Below are 13,271 nucleotides of genomic sequence, written 5' to 3'. Positions count from 1 at the left end.
GAGCACAATAATGAATGAGTCTATGTCTTAGGCCATCATGTCTCCTGAGGAGCAAGGAGAGGCAAGTTAATAAAGCAGTGATGGCTGGAAGTGAGACATCTTCCACTGTAAAGGAACAGCATGTGGAAAGTGAGATGCTGTGGAAAGTGAGAATATGCAAGGGTGTTACATATTTAGAAAATTGCACGTGATTCTGTGTGGCTGGAGTAAAGAACACTAAACCCAAATAGACTGGAGTCTAAACTATGAAGGACCTCAGGTAAAGTGGTTTTTCCCCCTTGTAACCAAGTCCTCCTTCACTTCCTGCCCTGATCCTGAGTAACCCCTTTGGGTTCGGGATACCTTCCGGGGTATCTGGCCTCTCCTTGGCCCTCGGAGTCCTCAAGCTGAGCTCAGTAGTACTCTCCACAGCCCTGCAGGGCATTCAAGTCTTCAAGGCAAGTGGGGAGAGGGAGCCATAAGCAAGGCAGCCCATTGGTATGGCTGGGCATCCAGTGTTCCTCCCTGCTGCAGACATCCAAAAAGCTGTGTGTCCTCTGGGTTGGAAAAGTTCCAAGAGTTTACAGTCTGCTGAGCTAAGAGAAAACCCATGGGCTGGCCAGTGATCCTGGAAGAGTTTGTTCTTTCCGAGCACTTCCTGCCTAAGTATAGGCACGTGGTTATAGGTGTAGAGGAAGTGCAGAGGCTTTGTCCAAACAACCCATTTCTGACTTCAGAATTTCAAACAAGTAGGGGTGCCTGGGTGGCTCAGTTGGTTAAGCATCTGACTCTTGATTTCAGATCATGTCATGGTCTCAGCTGGTGAGTTCAAGTCCTACATCTGGCTTTTTGCTGACAGCTAGGAGCCTGCTTGGGATTCTCTCTCTCCTACTCTATCTGTCAAAATAAATTTAAAAAACAATAAAAAAGAATTTCAAACAAGTAAATAAAACCCTAGAGATACTTACAGGGTACTAAAGTAATGGCTTAAGCACCATGAAACAGTAGGTGTTATATTCGAAAGGAGTTAGTAGATCACATAAAGACTGCTGGAGACTGAGGAGATAGGATATTTGGAGGATTTTTTTCTTTTTTAAGAAACGCATTCTCTCACTTCTCACCCAAGTAAAAGGTTGGGGTCACCTAATGTCAAGAGAAAGGGACATACATGGGACTCGTCAGAAAGCCTGATGTGTGTCCCAAGGTAGAGAGAAAGAACACAGTGGTCTAACTCCTGGCTGGCAGGTTATGTGAGAGATGAGCTAGCGAGCCGTTACGGCTACAGAGTGAAGAAGACCTGCTGTTGCTCTGAACTCCAGAGCAGGTCAGACGTGGGCCCAGCACGAGAGCGAGCAGGCTGGGGGAGCCTCGGGAGAGACGCTGGGGCAGTATCCTGGGCTCCTAGGGGCCGAGGAAGCAAGCAGCCATGCACATGGCGAGTGCACTTTCCTAAATCAAGAGAAGGACAGGTGAAACATCTCCCAAAAACCCAAGGAAGCCTCTGTGAAATGTCTGCTTTAAATGTTTACCAGGGCCAGAAGGCTGGAGGACAGCTCACAACTTCACCACTCAGTGACCACACTCCTGCCCCTGACCACTTTTTCTGCTTTCCTCCATCCCAGTTCTAGAAGAACCAGAGCTTCCAGGAGCAAGGAAAGAAAGGCCTTCCCCCTTCCACAGCTTCCCCCCGGACACATGGCTTCACACAGCACTGCAGGTAATACAACTTCAAAGCAAGTTCTAACTTTCAATTTGTGACATAGCAACAGACACACTAATTGCAGTTTAAAGTGAACACAGTGGGGCACCTGGGTGGCTCAGTCGGTTGAGTGCTTGAGCGTTCCACTTCAGCTCAGGTCGTGATCTCATGAGTTCATGAGTTTGAGCCCTGCAATGGGCTTACTGCTATCAGCCTGTCAGCACGGAGCCCTCCTTGGATCTTCTGTCCCTCTCTCTGCCCCTCCCCGGCTTGTGCTCTCCCAAAAATAAATAAATATTTAAAACACTAATAATAAAGTGACCGCCAGACTTTCTGTTGGCTGAGAATACTTGGAAGAATCCTGACACTTACTACTGATTTTCATTTTTGTCCTGAACAGAGTAAGAAATTCCACCATTGAATACATTTTATAAGGGTAGCAGGAGACATAAAGATGCTCTCTGATTGTAACCCATATTCGGAGTATTGATTGTATGTACCTAATTTTTTTTACCTATAAATCTTTACCAAGCTACTTCTTAATTCACATTTGAGAGAGGAATGTGGTCATGTGACTAAGAATCCTGGAGGCCTTTAGTAATCCCTCTGTTCCAATGGCTGAAAAATAGATATCTAGAACGATGGCATCTAAAAGACAGTTTCACCATCCCACTGTTGCTAAGTATCAGACAATGTTCAGTCAACTAGTATAGTCATTTTTATACTTTTTCTTTCATAAATCAGATTGGCAGGCATCAATATGGTTTTATATAAAGGGCAATTCTGACTCAAGAAGCACATCATAATATTCTCCCACTTCAAAGGAAATAATAATGTAAACTTCTCTTTCTTCCCCTAAGCTGATGCTTTAAAAAGAAATGAGGGGCACCGGGGTGGCTCGTTCAATTAGGCGTCTAACTTCATTCACGTCATGATCTCATGGTTCTTGAGTTCAAGCCCTGCGCTGGGATCTGTTTTGTCAGCACAGAGCCTGCTTGAAATTCTCTGTCTCCCTCTCTCTGACTCTCTCTCAAAATAAATAAGCAAACATTTAAACAAAATAAAATAAAAAGGAGTGGAATAAACACTGAGTTTGGGACTGCACACTGCTGCTCTTGGTTCCAGTGCTGCTTTCTTCCAGCTGTCTCATATGGCAGTAAAAGGGCTTACTGGAAAACATATCGCTTTAGCCAATCTATTGCAGGAAGCAGGGGCTCATTCAGACTAGGGTTGCTCTGTTTGTTTATAATAGTGCAGCAACTCATGGAAATCTGACAATAGGAATCACCGTGGGGCTGGGCTGCAGGAAATACTCTTGGAGAGCCACAGAAACAGAGGCAGTACCCTTGACGCAGTGCCTCAGCCTCTTTCTTTCCCTTTCCCCTCCTGACTCACCAGCTCCCCTACTTACTCATAGCATCTGCTTTCTCGTCACTGCAGCTTTCCTGTGCCCACCATTTCTGCTGATCCTTGTGTTCAGCAACACAGTGGTCTGGGTCTCTCCGTTTCGCTATTCTGAAATTCCGAAAGAGGGATTTTACTCAGATTGTATTTTACCCAGCCACCTAAGTTGTGCTGGCTGATTGGAACTATCACAGAAGCCACCCTTGGATCAGGCGTCCATCCTGGACCCAGTCAGGTCTGGGAGCCAAGGTGAGGTGGTAAGCAAATCAGTCACTGCCCACTCAGCAGAGACTAGAAGCATGGCCGGCAATGATCAATAGCTCTCTTACACACACAGAAAGTCTGAGAGCATGTCACACCATCATATTCAAGAGAATACAAGAGGAGCAGTTTCTAAGTTGATTTATGTCCTACTCATGGGAGTAATGAGGACTTGAACCAGGGCAATGGGAGTTAGAAAGAGGTATCAAGAGTTATTTCAGAGAGAGGTTAACAAAACTTCATGATTGACTGGAGAGGTGTTGGGGAGAGTGACTAGAAGATGGCATGAAGTCTGAGATGACTGCCAGCCTTCTTGCTGTGGTTACTGGGTAAATCCTAGTACTTACTATTCCTTGAGACAGAGAGTATAAAAGAAAGGAGAGGTTAATTTTGGGTTGTGATTGGTGGATGGGAAAGGTGGGGTGGGACATGGTGAATTTGCCATGCCTGTGGGATATCCAGTAAAGATTAAAGGTGAGAGTTCAAATCAGAGGTCTGGGCTGGAGGTGTAGATCTGAGAGTCCCCAGAATATGGCTGAAACTACATCCATCTAGCATAGACAGTGAATAGTGGGCTAGGACTAAGCCCAGGGAAATACCAAACTTGACCACATAACCAGAGGAAAAGCCAGGAGAGGAAAAACAGAGTAAGAAGAGTGGGGAAAGGTCATCCAATTTGTATTCTTTGCAGCATTTGATTATATGATAACATCACACACTATTCTAAGCGGTGAGGACAGAGCAGCAGATGGACAGCCCTGGGTCCTACTCAGGGTCCTGCATTCTAGAGGGAGAGATAAGCAATAAAGATATCACAACAATGGAAAAGAGTCATTTCTGGAATGTCAGAAAATGGAATTTTTCCCAGAGTAGTTGACAATATCTAACATCAAAAGAGCTAGGATGAGGAATTAAGAAAAGACAGTGGATTTGAAAATTAGGATATCAGTGCTGTGTTAGGCTAAGTCATGCCCCCAAAGGTATCCAGGTCTTCATTCCCTAGAACATATGAATGTTACCTTATATACAAAGGGACTTCGCAAATGCCATTAACTTAAGGATCCTAAGATAGGGAAATGACCCTGGATTATCCAGGTGGGTCCTAAATATAACCACGAGTGTCCTTATAAGAGGCAGACAGAGAAGAGGAAGCATGAGATATGACAACAAAGCAAGAGGCTAGAAAGATACAAGAAAGGGGTCACGAGCCAAGGAATGCAAGTGGCCTCCAGAAGCTGGAAAAGTCAAACAGATTCTCCCCTAGAGCCTTCAAAAGGAACATGTGTTGCCAACATCTTGACTTCAGCCCAGTGAAGGTGATTTGGGGCTTCCTCTGGACCATGGAACTATAACATAATAAACTTGTACTGTTTTACACCACCAAGTTTGTGGTAATTTGTTACAGCAGCAATAAGAAACTAATACAAATGGTGACTCCTTATTAAGAGCCATTTTGGTAGGGAAAAGGAAGAAGATACAGCCTGAAAGAAAATTGCAGTAGGATGGTAAGTGGAATGTTCAGAGAAGACTGTAGAGTATCTATCTTTCAGGAAGTTTTCAAACAGATCTTGTTTAAAAAAGACAATGAAGAGAAGTAAAAAGATTAGAAGAGCTGAAGAGTTGATTAACCGATTAGCTCAATACCCAAAAATGGCAAGCCGTGTTTGGAAGTACCATAACCTGTAACTTATCTTAGAAGAGCTAAGCATTTGGGCAGCAGAGTTCAGGGGCTTCCATAGTGACTCTGACCCTGGAAAGTAGACCATGGCAACCCATCCTCATTCAGAGACACAGTACCAGGCCCAGGACTCTTAATCACCACAGAGACCAAAATGCTTTGACACTGTGACCCAGAATCCTGCACCAGGCACAGATCTTCTATCTCTCTATTAACACAGAAATCCATGATGAATATTGAGGCACAGCCAACAGAGAATGGTCTAATCTGGCCAGTCTTTTATTTAGACACTGATGTTCAGCATTTTACCTCCCCTCTCGGGTTCAAAAAGAATGAGTACCAAAGCCAAAGTGCTTTGGAGTTATAAAGGCTAGAAGGACATAAAGCTTCAGGAAAAGGGGGAAACATTAAAATCATACAAAAGATGGAAAAGAAAAGCTCATAGGAGCAGCACCAGCCAACAGATTAGACACAATAAGAAGAAACCAGCCATAGGCCCACACTGAGTGTCAAAGGCATCCTTTCCTCATCCAAAATGTTATATTTGAACTGTTTCTGATGGAAAGCTTTTACCCTTAGAAATAGGGTAGGCCTAATATTAACTGAAACTTTTCTTAATAATTCAGAAACACTAAGAAATAGAGAGGATACAAGTAAAGGCAAGTTCAGCCTATGGCCTCATGGTGCTACTCACACTTCAACAATACAATCCAGCTCCCCTGGGAAATCCTGATGGGCTTTATTGCAGCACTGTATTGCACAGAAGCAATGATCCCAAGCTGCCTTTTTTTTTTTGTTTATTTATTTATTTGGGGTGGGGAGGACAGAGAAACAGGGAGAGAGAGAGAATCCCAAGCAGTGCTGTGCCACTGCTGTCAGCATACAGCCCAACATAGGGTTCAATCCCACAAACTGTGATATCATGACCGGAGCCAAAATCAAGAATTGAATACTTAAATGACTGAGCCCCCCAGGGGCCTCCCCTACCTCAAGCCCTCTTGACAAGGTCAATCCATACCTTGCCTACTAAGGGAATAAAGAGAGAACATACTAAAGAAACCAACTTCCCTCAAAACTGGGCTAAAATGTACAAATGCATCCTTGTAATTTGTCAGTATTTGCTTTATAGATATATTTTTGAGGGTATGTTATTAGATGCAAATTTTAAGATTTTTTTCGTATTAAAGTATTATTATTATTATTATTATTTTTAAAAAAGAGGGGAGGAAGAGCAAGCCTGGACGACACTTCTCAGCCAGAATCGTGGCGCAGGCCTGGATGATGACTTCAGGAGCTCTGTTTCCAAGCCTGGTACCAGGGTCCTGGGGCTCCTCCCACAAGTATTTGGTGGAGTTTCGTGCAGGAAAGAAGTCTTTGAAAGGAACTACTGTCACCCCAGATAGGCGAAAAGGGCTAGTGTACATTCATTCAGCAGATGACTCCCTCATTCATTTCTGCTGGAAAGACACGACATCTGGGAACGTGGAGGACGATCTGATCATCTTTCCCGACGACTGTGAGTTCAAGCGTGTGCCGCAGTGCCCTGTTTAAGGCAGGGTCCAAACAGCTCTTCTTCTGGATGCAGGAGCTCAAGATGAACCAGGATGAGGAGCATTGCCGGAAGGTCAACGAGTATCTGAACAACCCGCCCCATGCCCGGAGCGCTGGGGGCAAGTGGGAACACAGGCCTTGAGCTCTTTGCACTGGGCGGCGAGGGAGGCGAGGGCGGCCTGCAGAGTCTGCTGGGGAACATGAGTCACAGCCAGCTCATGCTGCTCATTGGATTCCCTTATTCCTTGATTGGGAAGGAAGGCACTGTCATCTGTTTTTGTTAGGACTGTAATGCTAAGAAGTGAAAATGGGCATCTATTCATGACCTGGTAAAAAAAGAGGTGTTAGAAGTCAGGAAGGAACTGCCAGAGGAGCTAAGTTTCAGGACTTCACGCCACCTCCTTCTATGTTCTCTTTGTAAAGTTATCCCAAAGTAAGGCCACCATCACTCTTTTAAGGTCAAAGGAGATTAAGACATTCAGAAATCAGATTGTGGGATTTATTCCCGTTGTGACTGCTGACTTCCAGTATCAGCCTTTTGTTCTGCCTGACAGTTCTAATCTTGCAAACTAGCAAGATTCTTGAATTTGGCAAGAATCCTGCTCTGTAAAGCATTTTCAAGCTAGAGTTTTTAGCAATGTCACATTTCTCTAAGCCCTTAATAAAGAAAAGATTGAGAGGGCAAAAGAAGCAATGGAGTTCTCACCTACCGGCATAAAACCACCACCAAGCTGGCAGGTGCATGCCAACATGTCCAGGGTGATTACAGTTTTTGAGTTGCCAAAAGTTTTTTTTTCTTTAAATCTCTTTACCTTACCAAGTAATCATAATAACTAAAACATAGTTAGCTATTTCCCCCCTTTCTCTCGATTTATTTAAAATGGCATTTTCTATTTGTGTATGTGTGTATACATAGAAAATGCAATATTGCATTTCTTGATGTTTTATAACCTAAACACAAAGTGGGGCCAAAGGATGCCTTCAATAGAAATAAAGGACACTGCTGTCATTCTCCATAAATTTTCCAGGAGTAAGCAAGAGTAGAACAAATAATTAGAAATACTGAGGAAGAAGCATCACTTTGCCAATGGTGCAGAGCCTACTATTATGTGCAATTCCCTACTTAGACTTTTTAGTTATGCTGAACATTGAAAAAAAAGATAAATGATTGGAAAGAGAAAAGGGAAAGGGGGAAATTCAAACACTGAATGTAAGGGGTTCATTTAAATGGAGATGTCACCTCACCCTAAGGGGGCAGGTAAGAGTCTGATAACCCCACGGGCACCTTATTGTCATTTTTTTTAAACAATGGGTTTGGGATCCTCATAAATCTTCCTTGTTATGAAGTCAAGAATGATTTCACAAAATATGATCCCTTTTCATTGGTATTTTTTAGTGCTCTGACTGGTTTTGCATATCTGGAAAAGATACATCTTCAACTGTTGGAAATAAATCTTTTTCTTCTCTGCCAAGTCCATAATATGATCCTTTTCTATCAGTGACAGCACCATCAGATAAGCAGACGTGCCCTGCTTGGTTAGGAGTATGCTGAGATTTTTAGCAGGAACAAGAATGTAGTTAGAGACCCAGATTAAAACAGGTTCAGCATACCTTACAAATTTTCAGTTCTGTCCTGGAGGTGTCCCCTTGAGCCCCTGCTTGACCGTGGGACTCATTCAGGGCAGACATCCTCCTAAATCAGGTGTCTCAGGAAAGGGAGAGAGGAGGCCTTTAAGACGGGCTGCAGTAGGTGACGTTTAGATGAGACTAGATTGGATTCCGGGGTCTTCTCCAACCCCTCAAACTAAAGATGAATTTCCACCAGAATGAACTGGGCGGGGGTTGGGGGTGGGGAGCAAATCTGAAGATGAGCAAATCATAGTACCACTCAGAGGCATCAGAAACTAAAGTCTGAGGGATGTCTGGGTGGCTCAGTCAGTTAACGGCTGACTCTTGATTTAGGCTCAGGCCATGATCTCATGGTTTGTGAGTGTGAACCCCATGTGGGCTCTGTCTCTGTTGGATCCTCTGTCTTCCTTTCTCTCTTCCCCTTCTGCACTCACACTTCTTCTCTCTCAAAAATAAATAAAAGTTAAAAAGAAAAAAAAAAGGAAAGCAACTAAAACCTGAGATTCTGCAACAGCACAGATTTTTTTCCCTTATTCCCTTTCACCATTTGTTAGTAAAATGTAGAAGAGGAGAAGGGGAGTGACGGTTACACTACCTAGAGTTGTATGGCGTTTTCTATCCCCCCCTTTTTTTTAACTGTATGTTTTATTTTATTCTTTCAGCAATCTGTGACATAAATAGAGCCAGTATTATTGTCTTTATTTTTGAGATGAGAACAGTGAGGCCCAGAAGGGGGAAGTGATCTCCATCAAGTCACACAGTGAGTCAAAGACGGCCCAAGGAATAATACCAAGTTCTGCTCTCATTTAATCCAAAACATTTACCCTACTGGCTTTAAACGTTCCCTTTCCTCCTTTGTTCTTTGGTGGTAGTTCTCTTTTGAAAATGATCCCTCGCCAACTGTGGAGTGAAGATGGATCCATGTTCAGATTGCAGAGAACTGTTGTTTAAAGGCCCCCAAGGGGCCTGTTTCCATTGCTTACCTGCAGCCCCAACGTCTGAACCTGTGACGAAGTCCCTTAGAGGCATCTGTTGGGCCTGCTCCCCCCTGAGATGGCTGTAATTAGCTCTGCTAACAACTGTGATTGAACAGGGCTTGTTGTAGTCATTGTTCACTGACAGGCACAGATAAGAGCCACATCTCAGCAAGTGGTGCTCTAAATGGGGTTTCCTGCTTGGTTAAACTCACAAACGGCACTTGTCAGGGACGCTATTCCCAAACTCTGCTAGCAGCAGGCAGCGTCATTGCCAACTCCTTCCTGAGCCCACGGAGGAGGCGTAACAGATTCCCAGGGAATGTACCGCCATGCAGTAGGAGAGACTATTTCTATTTGACCTTGCTCAGGATCTGGCTGCCCCTGCTTCTTAGGGAAAACATAGCTGGGGCCTGGCATGGTTGAGGGAAAAGGCCGTCTTTGTCTTCCTGATCCTAAAGACTCCACGGTTTCAGATCTTCCCTCTAAGAACCCTTGTAAGTGAAAGTTATAATGTGTGGTACGTTCAGCCCATGCTTTTCTGAGACTGTGCTCTTACTAGAAACAAAACAAAATTCTGCTTATGAACACCTGCTGGTGAGCACCAAGCCAAGAGGCAGCGTGGGTGTTGGATGAGAGGTGTTGCCCTGGCAGTAAATCCAAGTTGCTCACACCAAAGGAAGTGTTTCTAGGGAAGCTATCTGAGTGAGAGGTAAATACTTAGTCATTCAGAGTAGGCCATAAATGAGTGCTTCGTTGCCAACAAGGGAAGGTCTGATTCCAAAGAGCTTAAAGCGTTTTTCTCTTCAATCCATCTTTTTATTCACAGTATATATTCCTTTGTTAAGAAATAGGAGACTCTGTAATCAAACCCTTGTTGACAAGTAACTAAAGAGCTACAATGTATCTGCCTGGTGTTATTTCACCAATAATGTTTGCATTATGATTCTAAGTAACTTAATGAAACAGGACCCAGGCCCTAGTGTGGTCTAAAGTACTGGGCGGTACTGGGAGCTTGGTGGCTCAGTCAGTTAAGCATCCGGCTCTTGATTTCAGTTCAGGTCATGATCTCATGGTCTTGACATTGAGCCCTGCATCCGGCTCTATGCTGACAGTACAGAGCTTACTTAAGATTCTCTCTCGGGGCGCCTGGGTGGCTCAGTCAGTTAAGCATCTGGCTTCAGCTCAGGTCAGGACCTCACGGTTTGTGGGTTCAAGCCCCACGTCAGGCTCTGTACTGACAGCTAGCTCAGAGCCTGTTTCAGATTCTGTGTTTCCCTCTCTCTCTGACCCACCCCTGCTCACGCTGTCTCTCTCTGTCTCTCAAAAATAAAAACATTTAAAAAATTTTTTTAAATGATTCTGTCTCCCTCTCTCTACCCCTCCTTCATGCTTGTGCACTTGTGCTTATGCACACATGCTCTCTCTCAAAAAATAAAACAAAATAAAATAAAATCACTGTGTTATATATATCCTGGTCTTCTTACCTACTCCCCAGCACCACCAAGTTTTAAGATATGACTTCTTAAGCATTTCCTGTACTCAATCGGTCTCCCTGTTTCAGCGTTCACCGCTATTGCCATTATAATTCAGGGCTTTATCACCTCTTGCCTATGTACTGCAAAAGCCCAGCCTCCTAAAAGGTCTCCTCTGCTCACCGGCCTTCCCCACCATCTCCCATCCATCGTATCATCACCTCCAATTATCCTTCCAAATCACAGGCCATTCACGATCCCATCACGGCTCTCCACTGCCCACAGAAATGAAGACCAAACTACAGAATCCAGCCTGGTAGCAAAAGCCCTGCATCCTGCCCCTATAGAGTGTATCGTTCATATATCCTAATTTCCACTGGTTCCAGGTAAATTACCTTGCATTAAAACACCATCACTCCGTATCTTTGAGCCTTCCCTTCTTTCAAAATCACCCTTCTGTTTCAATTCAACTACAGTGTCCTTCAGGAAAATTTCCACTCTTTATTCCAACCCAAATCAACCCCTGTCTCCTCTAAGCTCATACAGCACCATAAATATGTATATATATGCTTTATGGAGATATAAGACACATACCATACAATCCACCCAGGTAAAGTATACAATATGATGATCTTTTTTAGTATAGTCAGAGTTGTACACTCATCACAATTTTGGAACATTTTAATCACCCCAAAAAGGAATCCTGTACCCATTAAGAGTCCCTTTCCATCTTGCCCTCCCCCAGCCCAGTCAATCCTAAATGACTTTTGATCACTATATAGTTGCATGTTCAGGGAACTTCATATAACTGGAATCCTACAATATGTTGGTTCTTTGTGACTGGCTTTTCTCATTTTACATATTTTTTTCAGAGTTCATCCATGTTTTAGCATATTTTATTGTTGAATAATAATCCAACATATTCATTTTTTAAATTAATGACATTTGGGCCATTACAACTTTTTAGCAATTACATGCCTCATGTACACTTTGACTGTCATTTCATATGTATGGCTTAGCATCAGAGAGTTTTTGTTTGTTTGGCCTGTGTCTGTTTTATCACTTGATGATAAACTCCTATGGACAAAGAACATTATTTTCACTCTGTAATCTCCATATGGCAAGTATTCAATAAATGTTTGAAAGGTGGGTAAATGGGCAGCTATCAGAGGTTTTTACTCTCGATTAATAAACAAGGTATTCCAAATAAAAATATCAGAGTGCGAATAGTAATAACACAAGAAGAGTCCCAGTAAATTGTGACCACAGGCGGTTCTTAAATGAACTTCCATCTCAGCACTATTCCTGGAATTCCACACATGGACACTACAGTTGGTTTTTTCATGGAAGCAGGTCCTTTGTTAATAATAGTGGTGAACTAGGTAAACAGAAGCCTGGAAAACGCTAGACTTTTTCTCCTAAATGGACTCCACCATGTTTTCCTGTTGCTCTTGTCTGGTCTGAGGTTATTATTATAATCTGTCTAGGATACTGGTTCTCCACCCTGGCTGACCATCTGAATCCCCTGTGGAGCTTTTACAAGATACAAATTATTTGGGTCCCGCCTCCCAGATTATGATTGTAAACTTGGGTAGGGATCCAGGTGTTTATATGTTCTAAAAGCTATAAATATGTTTCCAATGCATAGCCAAGTTCAAGAATTCCTGTATCAAAAGTTGCCCTGAGGTTAAAAGAATTAATCATATAGAGCATGTATGAGCACTTGACTCCTAGAGAGTATTTTACTCATCCTGGGATCATGCCCATTAATACTACCTAACATTTATAAGGCACTTTTTATTTGGAAAGAGCTTTGCAGTCATCTTTTCTTAGCGAGGCTTGCATGCTGGGTGACCTTGTACAAATCACATAATCCCTTTGTGTCTGAAATTTCCTCAAATGTAAACTGTTGGCAGTAATACTGACCCACCCTCAAGGGGTATTGGGGAGACTAATGGGGGACTGAAAGGCACTCAGCAAACAGAAAAATGTTACATGCATGCTTATTAGACAGGCATGAAGACCTAATCACAGCCTTTTAAAATGAAACAAATTCCAAAGTAAACCTAAGCCTTTCCTGCAACCTTCATCATCATCTCAAAGATCCTTTCCCAACACCAAAGTACAGAAGTTCTCCCTTTCCAGCAAGACTAATGAAGTGATATAATCTATACTCACAAAGAAAGACAGAGCTAATCATGGCAGCAGATATGTAAAACAGCCCTGAAATATAGTTTGTTAACCTTCTCATTTATCATTCATAATGCAATTTAGCGATTATATCTAAGAAATACACTCCTCTGAAAAATATTCTTAGAAAAAATTCGTGCATGTTCACACAAGATTTTAAGCTAATGCTACATACTCACTGTTGATGTTAAGCCTGAAGGTGCTTTCTAGTTTGCTGGTTGTTTTTTCCATGGCTATATTTAGCCTCTTCTCATCCTCCCCCATGTGGCTGAAAGAATATATGGTCAAAATGAGACTTTGAGACCTAGCTCAAGTTGGAGATCGGTGAGACTGGGAGGCAGAGGAAGAGTTTCTAACCTTGGAACCAAAGACTGGTCTTGTAAGGATGGTGACCCACATCTAAAACCTCATTTGTAATATATTTTCAGCTT

The sequence above is a fragment of the Suricata suricatta genome, chromosome 6 (assembly GCF_006229205.1).
Source record: "Suricata suricatta isolate VVHF042 chromosome 6, meerkat_22Aug2017_6uvM2_HiC, whole genome shotgun sequence".
Classification (NCBI taxonomy): domain Eukaryota; kingdom Metazoa; phylum Chordata; class Mammalia; order Carnivora; family Herpestidae; genus Suricata; species Suricata suricatta.
Note: the sequence above shows the minus strand (reverse complement) of the source record.